The following is a 17,226-nucleotide window of genomic DNA, read 5'->3' on the forward strand; positions in this document are numbered from 1 at the left end:
GTTAATATGTATTATTTATTTTATATTTAAATCGCGCCTTAATTACCGTCGTCCTTTTCATAGTAAATCCAGCGACTAACTGAGTTGTCAGTGCTATCAACACCAAAGGATATGCTTCGCCAGTTGTGTTGTTCAATAGAAAACAGAAATAAAGTTGGTAACTTTCATTAATTTTAACATTTCGCAGAATATTTTCTTATTGGTGAAAATTTCCCAAAATGTTGAAATTTCCCTGTATTCCTCTCTTATACTTACGTTCCGTTGACTTGGCACGTTTGTAGCATTCAACATTCGTGCTGTTATTTGCCGGTAGCGCTTATTGCGCCTGCCTCAGCTCCAACTTGAATTTTGGCGAATTGCAAATCGTTCCGTACACGTGCTCGTCCTGATAATGGGGAGTTGACTTGACACACACAAAGCGTAATTCCGTATTTTTTTATTGTTGTTCCTTATCAATTTACGAGCGTGTAAGAAAGTGTATAGATTTCTTCTGTGTTTGGCAGTTGGGTTTCCTATTGGTGCTCTGCGGTATATCGTGCTTCGTTTCTTGTGATAAGTCACTCACATAAAACATTTCTATGCAAGCACATAAAGATACTTAAATCAATTTATTGAAACTAATTTTTTTTGATTTTTTATTTAATTTTTGCTACTGAAATTTAAAGTTTTTCCACAATCTCTGTGTGAATTGGTATTCAAACAAAATATTTCTTTTTTTTCTTCTTTATATATTTAGTTATGTTTTGTCAGCAAAAATATTAATTAAATTCATATTCCATAAAGAGGTTTTCAACAAAAATTATTTTATGAATTACTTGAATTATTTTAATTTTTGGCTAACCATACAGCTGTTTCGAGTATTGCCAAATACCCATCGTCAGTCGTCTTGGAAATAATTCTTGTATTTAATTATTAGTAAATAATTGTTGGAGACTGCAAGTACCAGGAATCGAACGCGTGCCCAGCCAAATTTGAAGCTCAGAGTCAGCACACCTAAACCAACTGACCCAAAGCCGTACTTGGCTTTTATGTTCGCACATGTTTTTGGTGTTTTGTTAATTTGTTATTAACGTTTTATTAACAAATTCACTTGCTGTGTTTTTATTAGAAGGAAATTATAAACCACTACAATATTGTACAATATTTGAATTAATTATATTTTTATTATTAATTCTTAAATTTCAATACTATTTTGTTTGTAGACGCATTATTTGTTGCATTATTTACATTAATATATTTTACATTTTTTTAAATTAATATTTAAAAATAAATTTAATTAATACTTAAATTTATTAAGATGCCTTGAAGACTTAGAATTGTCAGGCAAATGTATTTTTTCTTAGTTTGATCGAAAGACATGATTACACATAATTATATACTACTGTAATAATTATAATACTAATACTAATAATAATGTCTTACTTCAATTCAAAGAAGGTATTGAATAATAAACCAATTAAATTAGGGATATACGTAAATTAAAGAAATCAAACCCTTCAGTGCAACGTAATAATTATTATAATCTTATGAGTCTACATTATCAGAGCATGAGTAATCCATTTAAATTCGTGACTCTTTATAGTAGAGTAATATGTAGGTACTTACCAAATCACAACTTAAATTTATCTTTAACTTCTATTAAAACTACAAGAAGAGTATGTCAAGTATTTGTCAGGAATAAACAAAAGTTATCAGAAAACATTACTCTGAATTCTTAAGTTCTCATCTAGTAGTGAAATTGTTGTTATTTATAATGTTATTTTCTGAACTATAACATCTATGTAAAGCATGCTATATTGCCAATTCGTCAAAGTTTTATAATAACTCCACAAAGCCTTAAACTTTTGTTTAAAAAAACTGGACAGTGACATATCAGTATAGTAGAAACCATACTCTCAGCCTGACAACTTCTGCAGACAACTCCGTAGTGACACCCTTACTAGTGGTGGATATCTATTGAATAATGGTAAAAGTCACCAAGTTGACACTTTTCCTTTTACAAGATTGTTTATTCCTTGTAGATATACTCTTTCGGCTACTGTTACGTAGGTATAGGTTTGTATGTTAATATCAGCTTGAAGATATTGTTCCATCAGTAATGTTTTGAATAGAACAAAGTTCAAAGGAGGAAACTAGAATACCCATCTAAGATATTATCTCAGATTTTATGGTAACGAAAAGAATGGTGCTGTGCTTAGTCAAAATAGCATGTCCACAATTTTCTATAGTATCTTAAACGTAAAATATTCATCGTCAGTTAGATGAAATTATTAGCAAAATGAATCTATTATTGGTTTTATTTAAATAATATCATCTACGTAAAGTTAAACCAATGGTGCAAAATATTACATTTAACAAAAAGTTAAATCTATTTTAGATAAAACTTAAGTTGATGAATGTTAGTTTGGGAGTGAAGGAAACGTTATCTATCTATATTTCAAAAAGAAGAAATTTTCTATTGGAACTTGATTGTTACTTTAACTTCACTATGAAGACATCATTGTAAGAAATCAATAAAAGATATACTTGGCAAATAATATTGGAATCAAATATTTTTATTTTACTTTTGGTACAAATAATTTCAATTGTAGTTAGTTTTCAATTTCAATCATAGAAGTATATAATCCATAACTCAAATCAGACATTAATTTCTTAAAATAATTAAATTATTGAAGCAACACCAATAATTGCTTTTATTATTGAAAGAAATGTTTTCCTAGTTCAACTTTATTTTATTTCAATTAAATCGAAATGCGATAAATTATTTTTCTCTTACCTTACTCATTTTATTGAATTTTATATTTTTCCATGCAAGGATCAGCATGCAATCGAATAGAATAAACTTCAACCTCACTGGAAACCACAAAGCTTCCCGATAAACCACATCAATTAAATAAAAACAAATAAATTTAGTGACACAAATTGAAATTGAAAACATTGCGGCATGAGGTGCTATTAAGCAAATTATGGACTATGCAGCTACCCAGGACTGTACAAGTGTGTCTAGTGCTATACAGCTTATCCAGTTTGCTGCTGGAATGTGTGTCGAGCAGATCGATGTCCTTGTACCTGCAAAGTTTCTGTGACAACAATAACTTTTGCTGTCACTGCAAGTCAAGCAGCAATCGATGAAATTCGTTGCAATTTGTTTTGTTTTCCCCAAGCAAATTTAATATTCCAAAACGTAATTTAATCTAATGCACACTTTTCAATTGCACTAGAGTTGGTAGCCATCAATACCCAGACCTGAGACATTCTTGCTAGACTGCGATATATTCGTTACTTTTAGTTTTATTGTATTAAAATATCGTATAGAAGAACATTCTGTTGATTACATCCCAAGCCATTGAATAATTTTTCACAAGATAAAATTTAGTTCATAAAATGAAAACATTTCTCATGTAAAATAGTTTTACGTTTAAAAATGTACATACATAATATGTATGTGTGTAATTTAAAAACGAAACTGTATTAATTTTTATATAAAATGTCAATCCGTCAATTTCATGATAAAATACTTGTAAGATCGATGAAATGAAGAAAGTCTTCCCAGTAAAGCTGAACAACGGAATGGATTAGACTAATATAGAAGATGCTTTTTCTCTCAAGAAAGGAAAAATCGTTCAGCACATAGGCGATTCTAAGATTGAAAGTAATATTGGTGTGGATGTCTAAAACTAAATTGGTAAAACCAATGGCAAAATATCCAAACGGTTTTCATACAGAATTACGAAACACAAGACATAGTCTTAATATTGGGTATATAAGCTGCCGTTTATGCACTTAAACTTACACTAATTTACTTACTTCTTGTTGTTATTTTCTCCTCGTGGAGTATAGGGCCTCTGTCATAGATCTAAGCCTAACTCTAGTGGGTACTTCGCGGCATATATCATTCCAATTATAGTTTGTATGAAGGAGTTCTCTGTTTATAGTTACACTTAACACTTAAGACTCTCTAGAACAGGCAGGAATTATTCACAAATCATATAGGCTTCAGATAGTCTAAAATGCAGTTAAATATCTATAATAGCAAACGATTTAAATTGAATATTACTTTATCTCAAAACAAATAAAATATTGAATGGCTTCGGTATGCTCAAGAGTTATCTGAGTTACACAAGTTACTGCTATGGATTTCGAAAGTAGAATCCCCAAGCCTTTACCCTACCAGATAAAACTGGGAGTCGGGATTTGTGACAGTTAACTCTGGATTTACCATATTCATAGATGGCTCAAAAATAGAGAGTGAAAGACTATTCCTTGATACATATAATTTCTTTCAAGTCGAGTTGTACGTAACTGAAAAAGCATTTATATAGTAGCTTATATATCTACAATCTATACAATGTTTTTATAGACTGAGGCAGCTATGAAAGCAGTCAAATGCAATGAAATGGAACGGTACCTTTCTAATGATCGTCGAACATCCCAAAGTTTTTCTGTGCTGGGTTTATGATAATAGGAATATTAAATGGGATGAGGAAGCTGACCATCAGTGATCAATTGCCAGAACCTTATGACCTCGATAAGATAGAAATAAAATAAAAAGCCTTCGGACTTTAGCATACTTCCATTTCGTCTATTTACTGGAACACTACCAGGAGACTATGGTATTGCACCGATGCTTTTACTGTAAAGTCTTCTGACAACTATATTATGAAGAAGTTGCTATGATGAAGAAGAGGTTGAATCAACTTTCTACATCTACAGACTATAGACGAAGCGATTTTAATATCTTGAAGACGGTCTTCGAGGATCTACTCAGCTTTATCTGGAAGACCGAATGGTTTAAAAACGATAATACATGAAGATAACAGCAATACTAAGTCAAGTTAGCATGCTTCATTTCTTCTGAGTAGGGGTGATGAATAGGATTTAATGAAGTTACTTTCTACAAGTAGAGAGTAGTATAACAGACCTTTTAATCACTGTATTCTAATTACTTTTCTCATACCTCATATTGCAGTACAATTTTTTCACTTCCTTAAATAAAAACAAAGTCAATTTAATCAATAAAGATTTTGCAAGTATCTAGTGCCTTCCATAACTGAGTAGCATTTAATCAGTGAAACGAAGGAAGTAAAGTAATGGACACAACATGCAAATCCTGCTCTAGTCAGAAAAGTATATGTTAAAATCTGTGCGTGAACGTCGAACAAACTCAAGTTAGTAACTTTGGAATTGCAGAACGCAGACTAACCGCAAAACGAAATTATTTAATTGTGTATAAATGTTTTTGACCTGAACTTTTACTGACAGAGAATGTGGCCTCAAGTCAGAAGCAAAACTTTTATTTAAAGTGGAAAAAAATTGAAAACTGCATTCAGAAAATGAAGTGAAATAGTTGCGGTTAACAGGTTCGTTCGGGCCAAAACGTCAATAACCTTGAAAGAAAGTCAAAGTATTTCAGCTGTTTTTGAGTACTGAAATATTTTCCTTCTATTATTTTTTTTCCTGAACATGAAATATTTAATAACTATGAAAACTCAATTTTTTTACTACTTCAATAAACTTAATTTTTTATGCAAACAACAGATAAAAACTAAATTAATAACTTCTTGAGGCATTTGTTGTTTACCGGAAAAGCAAATTTCTAAGTTTTTATCTTTTGAGAAGTTTTACAGAATTTTTAAATTAACAAAAATAAATTTTTTATTTCATGAAATCTATTTCTTTACCTTAGATGCCTTATAAGTTTGACTTCATCTCAATTGTTAAACAGTGAAGTAGCTAATGCAATTTACTGCAATATTATGCCATAGTTCATCAGATTGATTTCACATAGATTATAGTTGGATTAATGTTTTCTCAATTGGAATAATATACATCGAATCGACAGTATTTATAACAATTGCAAGAATCGACGAAAAATTTAAGCTGCATTATCTCCTGTTTATCTCCAGTTCATAGGGATACTTGAGATGTGGAAGTTCGAGTTGGCTTCTAGCTCAGCTGAGTTATTTTGTCAATAAGCTAAATTACCGCAATCAATATAAGAAAAATTCAAGAATAATACATCCGCTACCAAAACACATCGAAAATTCAGTCTTTGGTGCAGTGTATCGCAAACAATCTTAAACTTGTTGTTTTATTAGTTATCCTTCAAATTCATTGACTGATATACTGTATGCTGAAATATAACTTTTAGTGAAATAAATATAATTATCAGTTTTAAGTCTATATGCTATATATATATCCTTTTATCGCAACAGCAACTTAGCTTTAAATGATCAAGTATTTCAATTAATTTCGATTGGAAAACTGTTTGCTTCCATCATAATAGAAATGTGATTTGCACGAATGACTAGATATTTTATGATTATTTTTAATATATTAGCTAATATATTATATTCGCAATCTCTATTCATTTTCTACAATTGAAATAGGCAATTCAGTATGGAAGGATTAAAATCTATGGGGCAACAGATTCGATAAGACGTTTTGTGAAATCAGCTCTACTAAGCAACTTTTTCACTTCGCTATTTGCCAATTTGGATTTAGTTCTCCAGATCTCCGGCTTTAAAGCTTATGAATAGTTTAGTTCTTTCGATAATGTATTAAAAATTTATAAAATATTCCTGTAAATAATGTATATGAACACACAGTGTAATGGAGGAGCCGATGTTACAAATATCTATCTTCGATTCGATCTTTTATGTTACTATCTGTAATAGAATTCTATTCTATAAGGATAGAATATCCATTTGACTTATATTTTACTTCTTTTTTAAATTTTTTTTCTGGCTTTTTTGGAGTTTGCTGTTTTAGCGGATATGCATAAATTCCATATGAGTTTAAAATTTGTTGTTTGCTTAACTCAACAAGCATTATCAGCTTTGATAAGGTAAATAAGTATAGATTTTAAATGATGTGCTATAATCGAGCCGACATCTAAGTACACCCATGGCTTCATTTCGAAAAGTTAATAGAAATTAAACCTCATGAAACAAATTCGACATGGGAATAAGTAAATAAGTTTATAAATTAGTGTGTATAATGGCATAATATGTGATAAATAAATTTTCCGCAGGGTTAAACTTAGTTAAGCAGTTTGAATGGGTTTATAAATTACATTGTACATTTACACCTGCAAACATAAACAATTATTGTCATGGACAATATCATTATTTCACATTATTCAAAGAAACAAATCCTGCACAGAAATTTACACCCAAAAGTGTTAAATACACTCACCGGCCTTTGCGTTCCATGTGAATTGAATTTTAGCAGTAAAACAGCTTCAGCAATTTATGTCATTACGTGTACATTTGCTGGGTATGCCCACGAACACCAATAACTCACCGGAATACAATTCAATGTACTCCAAAGTACACTTAGAGAAGTTAACACACCGGTGCACGCTCTAGGCCCGGGCTTGTGGCTCTATGTGATCATATTGAAAATATTCATTTGTCAAGTGCAAATGTCAAATGCAAAATACTCGTACCAAATACAAAATGGCGTCAACGGCTCCAGTGCGAGCCAGAGCATTGCATTGGATTGGTCTGGATTGTTCTGAATTGGACTGAATTGGACTGAATTGAATTAAGTTATGATTGCTTTGGGTAAACAGTGCTGAAGTGCTTTTAATTGTATTGGTAAAGTACATGAACGTCGACATTTACACTTCAGCATGCATATTAAAACGCAATGACTTCAAGCAGCTTTCAAATACAAATGCTGAACACAATGCTTTGGCACTCTCGGCCAAAACTAACTTTTGTTGACCAAATGATGAATGTGCGACCAACCCATGCCAAGTGGGTAACAATTGAAAATATCAACTGGGTTTTATATACTCTTGCATGCACAGTGCCAGCAGTGACTTCAATTATGTGCGTATAGGATACGTAATTCCAACAATATTTGTGCTTAAAATCGATTTATTTATTTTGGTTAAATGTGAATGTGCAAGAGAAGTCACCATAAATTTTAGGCTTGCAAGCATTTTACCCGCATTTCATGCTATTTATTTAATTAAATTGTCAAACTAAACACTCCGGCACATATCAAGCATTCTGCATACGAATACCATGCATCCTTAAACATTCTTCACCATAATTTTTCGGTTATCAACTGCTCAACTTTTGACAGCTGCTAATGCTTAAGCCTATTAGCGCCACAATATGCATATTAAATACACCGCCAAAGTTATTTGCTGCTTGAAAGGCATAAAGTCACTTTGCCAGTTTGTCACGAGTTGCCATGAGTTGCCATCTACTTTAGACACACCGAAGACCTACAACAACAAAAATAGACCTCCACGTAAAATATTCACGACCTGAAACAATGGCAGCACAAAGTAAAATGAAGCGTGAAAATGCACAAAAATAAATTTTCCATTACGTTTAGCATTTGGCAGCAGGAGCGGACGCAAGGACTTGCTTGCCGAAAGTACCTCACCAACAGGCAAGTGACAAACAAAGGATAATTCCGCTGTCATTGAAAAATAAATTAGAAATTTTTAACGAAATTCCGCTGTCAGCGCATTGTAATGAGATATCAGCCGCTTTCTAATCAGCGGATGAACTTGTTGCGTTTAGAATTTGTTGACAATGTAATCAAAAGGAGCATTAAAAACTCCTGCAGATTTAATGGGATACCAAAAGGGTTTATCGTCGTATGCTTTGGAAGACTGTTTTATTGTTTAGGCGCTTGCAAACCAAACAATTTTCGACTAAAACTTAAAGTTGTGTTATTTTAATGACTTGTAATTATGAAACAAATTCCATTGACAAGTTTCAAATACCCCCGTAGCGTTAAACTTTGGGACTCTGAAATATTTTCGACTATTTACTTGTTGCAATTTTTATGTTTTATTGGGCCGCTCATTATGTATCCTTCACCGCACAAAAAGGATAATTTACGGCAACGTTTTGTTTGGTAATAAATTTTTATTGCTTTTTATTATTTTTAAAAAATACAAATTTCTGAACTTATTTTTGTTATTTTAGGATTTGTTATTTTATAGAGTTTTTGTTCTCAAAGAAAAACCTCTTTATTTAAAAGAGACTAGTAAAATTAATTTAAATGAACATACCTCTGTTCCGCGATGCAGCCGATATGTTATTGGTAAGTGTGCCCTCATCATCAGCTATTCATCAATTGTCTATCTAACTCGCTCGCAATTTTTCCCAGTTTTCTGCTCCTCAGGGTTTCGTATTTATATTTTGGTAATTATGCTGTTTTCAAAGAGTCTGAGCATATAGATCTCCCATTTTAATGGGAGGATTTTAATATCTACTAAGGTATTTGCTTATTTCATATACGACAATCACCTCAACTTTCAATAGCTTTTAGCGCAGATATGTACTTTATGGCTGCCGTACAGATATCAACTGAATAAGAAAGAACTTATTTCACAAGCGTCAGATATAGCTCTTAAACCGTTCGTTTACACCTTTGTCCGTTCGTTGGCCAGATAAGACTTTCTCATTATGTTTAGGTTACTTATTCATATCTCGAAGTAGTGATATGAATATGTGAAGTTCTTGTTTGGACTATTCGGAAATAACTTGGTCTTGTCGAAATTTTTTAAGGTCAATGTGTGCTATTGTATCTTTAAGGTTTGTACATCTTCTTATAATTTATGTGACGTTTGAACCATACAAGTAATATCTTCTCTTTTAGCGGTTTTGCTTATTTGATGTTATGCTTCTAAGTTCTAATCAAGCATCTTATATCAGAAATATATGCGAACATAAAAAGTCAAGTACGGCTTTGGATCAGTTGGTTAAGGTACGCTGATTCTGAGCTTCACATTTGGCAGGACCCGAGTTCGATTCCTGGCACTTGCACTCTCAAAAATAATTATTTACGAATAATTAAATACAAGAATTGTTTCCAAGACCACTGATGATGGGTATTTGGCAATACTCGAAACATCTGTATGGTCAGCCAAAAATTCAATTAATTAAAATAATATAAAATATAAATTTTTGTTGTTGTAGTTCACTACTGTTCGAAAAAACCTCTTTAAAATGAATTTATATAACAGATCCTGTTGGATTTCTACTTTGTGTATTCTAAGTAGTTTTGATAATGTTTATCAGTCTACAGTACATCATCTAATTGATTTCTGATTTTCATATTTCCATCTTACATTGAGTTGAATAAGGTCTGTAATCTTAAATGAAATTGTCGAAATTGGTTTAAGGTAAATCTTTTTTATAGGGATATCACTGTACCTTTAGAAATAGCAATGTCTACCACATCTAAGAGTTATATTACCTTACATTTTTGTTTGATTAATGGATATAAATTATTTCATATAAATGTTTATAAAAATATTGACTATTTGGAATTTTAAAGTAAAACCATCTTACTTAATAATGATAATATGATTACTGTAATTTATCATTTTAAAATTTGGTAATTTTTAATAATTATTTCCAAATATGATATATTTTGATAGTGCCCTTTAAGCATAAATGCCCTAAATCTGTTCTTTTATATATCCAATATATTGGGAAAAAAGCGCTGTATTAAACAGAAATGGTAGTCATTAAACTAAATGTGCACTTTTGATTGAAAATTAAGAAATCAATTGTCTGCAGTTACCACTGGCAAAATTGCAATGTGTTCCATGTGCTCCATGTCGAGAATGAAGTCCATGCCAAGTGTCATTTCGATTGAAATTTTTTCTGCTGACGTTGTATCGTGCAAACATTTATCGCAATCACATAGACTGCAAGTACTAGATTCAATATATGGTGTGATGGGCACGGAGTGATTGCAAATATTTCAATTGTACACTTACTCATCACAATGCTTCCTAATGGATTTTAAATGTTTCGTGGAATTTGATATTTGTAAGTGCTCATTGGTATGACACATGGCATTGTTGGCATGTACAGAGACCAATAATCCTGCAATCCAGCAATACTGACAAACGTAAGAGTCGTAATATTTATTTCACATCATGATATTTAATATTATAAGAGAATCATTTAATTATTAATTGAAAAATATATATACAAATTGATATATTAAGTTTTAAATATTTTTTTAATGTAAGAAAATATCACATCACCTAAATCTAATATTTTATCTCATTGTCTCTATTATTTTCTCTTTCCATAGGCCTGTCAGCGATTGCTTATTATAGGGAGAACTTCACGTTATAATTACATCAGAATTATTTTCATTACGTGGTAGTTTTTTATTTCATAGTTTTTTTTTTTAAATAGCTACACGGCTGATGTCTTTGGGATATACGTATATATCGAAGTTATAGGAAATTTTTAAGATGCCAGCAATTCGATTAAATTGTATCCTTAGAATTTTTGTTGAGTCAATGAAATATGTCAAATGTGAATTAAAACAGCACGTTGACCAATATGACCAGTTGCTGTATTAGGAAATACTATATAGTTATGTTGTTATAATATTTCATTAAAAACTTAAATGTGAAGTGATGATTTTATATTCATTATATTTACTATGAACAAAGAATATATGATACGGATCTAAGATACGAGTTATGATCAAAAAGTACCGAGAACTATAAATTCGTCTAAAAATTATTTATGACATACAGTAGTCAATGTTTGTTAGAACTATTAGAACGCCCTTTAGAATTAGTTTATAGTTTAGTTTATTTAGAATTGGTCTTATCTACGTCCTATGTTAATTGAAAATTGCTGATACAATTCTTTATGCCAACATAAGTGAGGGAACGTTAAAAAACTGCGTCCACACTAGACCTCTTCGCAAAAGTGATGAATATAATTTTGAAAGATCATCGATTTATGAGTAGATTTGATAGACATGTATTATATTAGGTACAGAGCACGGTTCAAACTTCATGTGAAGTTTTCAATTTCAAAACAATGTGTGTACGAGTACGATGGGTGCTGAATAAAATACTTTGCAATCATATCAGTTATATCTAAAACTTTTCAAAAGAAACAAAATAGATTTTGTGCTTCATTTCGCAAAGTTTTTCGGTCTCCCACGATGAGTCAAAATTGTAGCAAAAATGAAGGAATTGCATAAACTTGCCTTTTTGACTGTAAAACGAAATCGTGCTAGGTGTTAGTGTCACTATTTGGGATAAAAAGAAAGTTCTGTTAATAGATTACTTTTAAACTGTGTAAGATTTTTAACTTACATTAATCTTTGTTAATCTTTTTAAAGATTAATATTTGAATCTTTCGGATAGATTTGAATAGAATAAAATTATGAAGAAAATATGGCTTATACAAGTATAAATTGAAAAGAAGATAATGTGTAAACCAAGTCTTTGTCCATCAAGACACTGCATCTACTCAAACTGCTGAAAAAGCTATTGCTACAATCAGTGAATAAAGCATAAAACTATTTCTATGTGCTGGTACCTCTGATATTGCAATCAATTTGAATCAGACTTCCGTTTGCTCACACTGGTTAAAAAATTGTCGCTAAAACCAGTGGGCTAAATATAAATCTCTTTTTATATGCTAGACTTCTAGCTTTTCAATCAATTTGAGTTTGAACTCTATCAAATCACGGACTTATATTCAAACAATGAGAAGATGTAACAATAATTTCCATCATCTGATTTATCAGATTTAGCTTCTCATGCTTGAATATTCTCATAGCTTGGATACTTTTACATGGAAAACAATTTTTATAAAATGAGATAATGACTGATATGAAAGAGTGTTTTGCAAAACTACTGCACATATTGGTTGCATAAAGCATAACTTAAAATCCGTTTCCCCATGTATTATTATTATTATTGTAAGGGGGATGTGGCACTGCGACCGTCGGGTCTATTATGTCCCCTTCTGGGTCTCTTAACCCTGTTGTGTCAATAAAAAGCAGTATAGAACCTACTTGACAGACTTTTATTGCTTCTTCCGTAAGAATATTTGTTCCCGGTAGCCTATTCTTTATGTGCATTAGCGCAGGGTATTCTAACAGCACATGTGGGGCCGACTCATTTTCATTTTCTTTACAGAATCTACAGTTTGCATTCGCATATATATCCATTCTCGATTGAATACCTTAGCATATACAATATTAATTATTAATCGAAAACAATTTTATGCATATTTATTGCTTTCAGTCATATGAAACTTGGTGTGGAATTGTACTGTTTCATATGTACGAGTATTATTCTAATTTAATTAGTAAAAACTAAAACTTATTCTCTAAAATCTATTCAAATATGCTAAAGGTGCTGAGAGTGCAAAATATTAAATTATAAAATAAATACATTTTTAAAATAGAAAATCATTTAATTCGTTATTTAGAGTTTGCTTAAGGCATTGGATGAAATAAATTTAATAATTTATTCATTCGAAATATCTTTTTTGAAAATTTTTACTATCAGATGTGAAAATATCACTAAATATGATTTAAGCATATTAAATTTCGTAAAATTTATTCAATGAAAATTGAATTTTTTCTTGAATAATTTATTTTGTATCTTTTTTTCAAAACTTTGATGTGTTTTATGAGCTCGAAAATGTGTTTTGCATTTAAATAGGTTTTTTTGTTATTCTTAAAAAAATAAATAAAAACATATTTTTTGATGAAGGATAACATAATTCTGAAATGTGAAACAAATAATTTGATATTAAAATCAAAGGTTAGATAATGTCAAATTTTGTTTATATGAATAATATGAAAAGTTTTATTATTTAATAATATAATTTTATTCAATAAATTGTGGTAATTATATGAAAGGATAGTAGATAAAATGTTCTGGAATAGCTCAAAGGTAATCATTTGTATTAATGTCGTTTGTTGTATGAATAATGGCTCAAAGCTTTTATTTAGTAAAATTATGTATTTTTGCTAATGACAAACATGAACTCGGAGTGGTTGTATATCCTGTAGTACTCGTACTTGTATCGAGTACATGCCTTATTAAAATATTTTTATGCTTGGTTTGTTGTATTAATATTAATCATGTAAATATACATAGCATCCTTTATTTGCATTTATTAACGGAATTTATTACAGTTCGCTTTTTATTCATATATTATTTGTCATTTTTATTTTTATTCATGTTTTACATATACTTCATCCTCGTTTCTATTCAATAATCGAAAAGTTCTTATAGGTAAGCATTACGATATATGGATTAATTTTGCCATTGCTTGCATATATCCTGCGGCCACAAACGCATGTCATATCCTTACATGTCAACGAAAATAAGTTTATGTTAAGCAAAATACATTTTTGGTTTAGTTTTTACCTTTCATACATTACACGTACAATATATATATGTATATTGAAAAGTAAAAATTTGATTATTTCAAATGATATGCCATGAATTGATGTATACTGAAGGATAACATTCTAATGCTTAAGGGTTTTCTTTTTTTTTCGACTAACAAATATTAAGCAATATATTTTATTACTCTCTTTAAGATACTTTCTACATTTATGGATTTTCTCTTAAAAATTAAAGTATTTTTTCTTATATTCATATTCATTGAACAGTATTTTACTCTACTTGAATCTACGGTTAAATCATTTCACAAATAATCCACTCAGTCATTTGATTAACTTTATTGATTATTAAAATGATATATGTTGTGGGTGTCAAAATAAAAAGTTTTCCGTTTTTCAGACAATGGGAAAACTTTTTATTCCTGAAAATCACAAAAGCCACTTTGTCATTCGTCTTAATTAAGTTATCAACTATGAATTGGGCCCATTGACATGCCTTTATTATTGACATTAACAACTTTTGTTTCAGTGACTTTGTTTTCTGTTAGATTTTGCCTAAAATATTTCTAGTTTAACGAGCATCCATTTCGACATAGTCATTTGTTTTAATGGACTCGGGCACAATTTGTCTAAGATGTATATATTGTATGAATGTATGACTCTGATAAACTTTTATTTTCTTACTCTACTCGTATTAGAGCAGTCATTTAATTGGGAAGCTTAAGAGGTTGTTGGAAGAGTTTAATGCTGGAAGTGCTTCTTGTCATATAATTTTAATACAATATTTTTTTTTGTATATGTTGATCTAAAAAAAGCACTTACTGAAATTATAGAATATTGCTTCTTCAATAAATATTAAATGTCAAAAATGGTCAAAAATGCAAAAGAATGCGAGTTACTAGAAGATATATGAGAATATCAGAAGTAGTACATTTAATTTGTATTGTAGTATATGAAAATTTAAAGCATGATATTTTTATTTTCAATATTTACTATATTATAAATATATATTTTTTACTGAAAACTAAAATTTGTTATTGTGCAAAAATGGGATGATATTTAATTTAACTAAATACATATGTACAAATAACAGTATGAACAAAATACTTTAATAAATATGTTATCTTTATTTCAATAAGATAGGTTGTTCTATGTCCAGAATGGAAAAGTGTTTTATATATGACTTACTTCTTATATTATATGTAATCTTTTTCAATTTTAATATACTTATTCCAATAACACAGGTCAACAAAAAAAAATTTTTTTTTATCCTAGATATGTTATTGAGTGATCCTAGAGGTATTTTGCGTGCTGATTCCAAATCTGGACTTAGATTTTTTCTATCACGTCTAGTTTTCTTTAGACAACCAGATTAACGGGTGATTCAAGGGGTTTCAGCAAATAAATCGTGAATTTAAAAAATGGTACTTACTTATGTTTTCCTCGCATATTGAGCATCTGGTAAGTCCCTTTTTAGTGTCCAGCAGTAATCTGCTAACATGTTAGTGAAATTTCCTTTGTGGCGTTTTTCCATGTGTAAAATATCCTGGTGAAAACGCTCACCATGTTCATCACTAACGGCGCCAAGATTTGGTGGAAAAAAGTCCAGGTGAGAGTGTAGGAAGTGAAGTTTTAAAGACATATTGCTCATTTTTTGGTATGAATCAATTAGATTAGCCACCAGATCGCGATAATTTTCAGCTAACATATTTCCTAAAAAATGCTCAACTACATTTTTGAATGAGTTCCACGCGTTAATTTCTGTTGAACTCAATTGCTGTTGAAATTCCGAGTCCTTCAGCAGTTCTCTAATCTGTGGCCCAATAAAAATACCTTCCTTAATCTTTGCCTCACTTATTTTAGGAAATTTTTGCTTCAAATAAGTAAAACCACCAGCATTTTTATCCATGGCCTTAACAAAATTTTTAAAAAGTCCTAATTTAATGTGCAGAGGTGGTAAAAGAATATTTTTAGGATCGACCAAAGGCTGGAAGAGGACATTTTTGATTCCAGGAACGAGTGCTTTACGTTGTGGCCAATCTTTTTTCAGGTAATGCAATTTTCTGTCTCTGCTATCCCACTCGCAGATGAAGCAACAATATTTCGTGTAACCAAGTTGTAAGCCTAGTAAAATTGCAATAACTTTTAGGTCACCACAAATTTTTCACTTATATCTTTCGTATTGAATTTTTTTTAAGAGAAACTGCATATTCTCGTAAGTTTCTTTCATATCAGTTCCATGGGCTAACGGTATTGAGGGAATTTCATTTCCATTATGTAAGAGAACAGCGTTTAAACTGACCTTAGAAGAATCAATGAACAAACGCCAATCATCATCGCTCTATTCAAAATTAAGAGTATCCATAACAGATAGAACATCATTGCAAAAAATAAGGTTGTTTTCTTGAGAAAAGAATAATTTAAATTCGTCATGGCGAGATCGATACATAGAAATTTTAGTTTTTGGATCCAACAATTTCCAACCCTTTAATCGTGATCCTAAGATTTCACTCTTCTTTTTGCACAACTTTAAATCGCGCACTAGATCGTTTAAATCGTCTTGCGTTATAAGATGAGGTCCATCAGATTTATTAATTCGTAATATTATTATTTATACATATTTATTAACCACGTTATTTATATACATATATTTACATCACGAAAATAATGTATACTATATATATCATATATAAATGAAATACCCAACGCTTAACCCAATCTTTCATACACTTTTCAAAGGCCCGTGAAGGTATGGCTTTTAGTTCCTTCGGCGAATTTTCTTTTACCGATTCAATCGACTCTTACCACGAAGGGGCAATTTGAGTTTCGGGAACAGAAAAAACTCGCACGGATCCAGATCTGGCGAATATGGTGCCTGAGCGATGACAGTGGTGCCGTGTTTGGTCAAAAAATCGCGTACAACAAGAATTTTCCATAGTAAAAATCGCTAAATGCACTTGAGGTAGTCTCACATTAACAGCTGCTGTAAACAAACTAATTGTCAGATGGTGCTGAAATTTGTATCATATGTCAAGAAAGGGTGTACCAACATAACAA

The sequence above is a fragment of the Teleopsis dalmanni genome, chromosome 1 (assembly GCF_002237135.1).
Source record: "Teleopsis dalmanni isolate 2A chromosome 1, ASM223713v2, whole genome shotgun sequence".
NCBI lineage: Eukaryota > Metazoa > Arthropoda > Insecta > Diptera > Diopsidae > Teleopsis > Teleopsis dalmanni.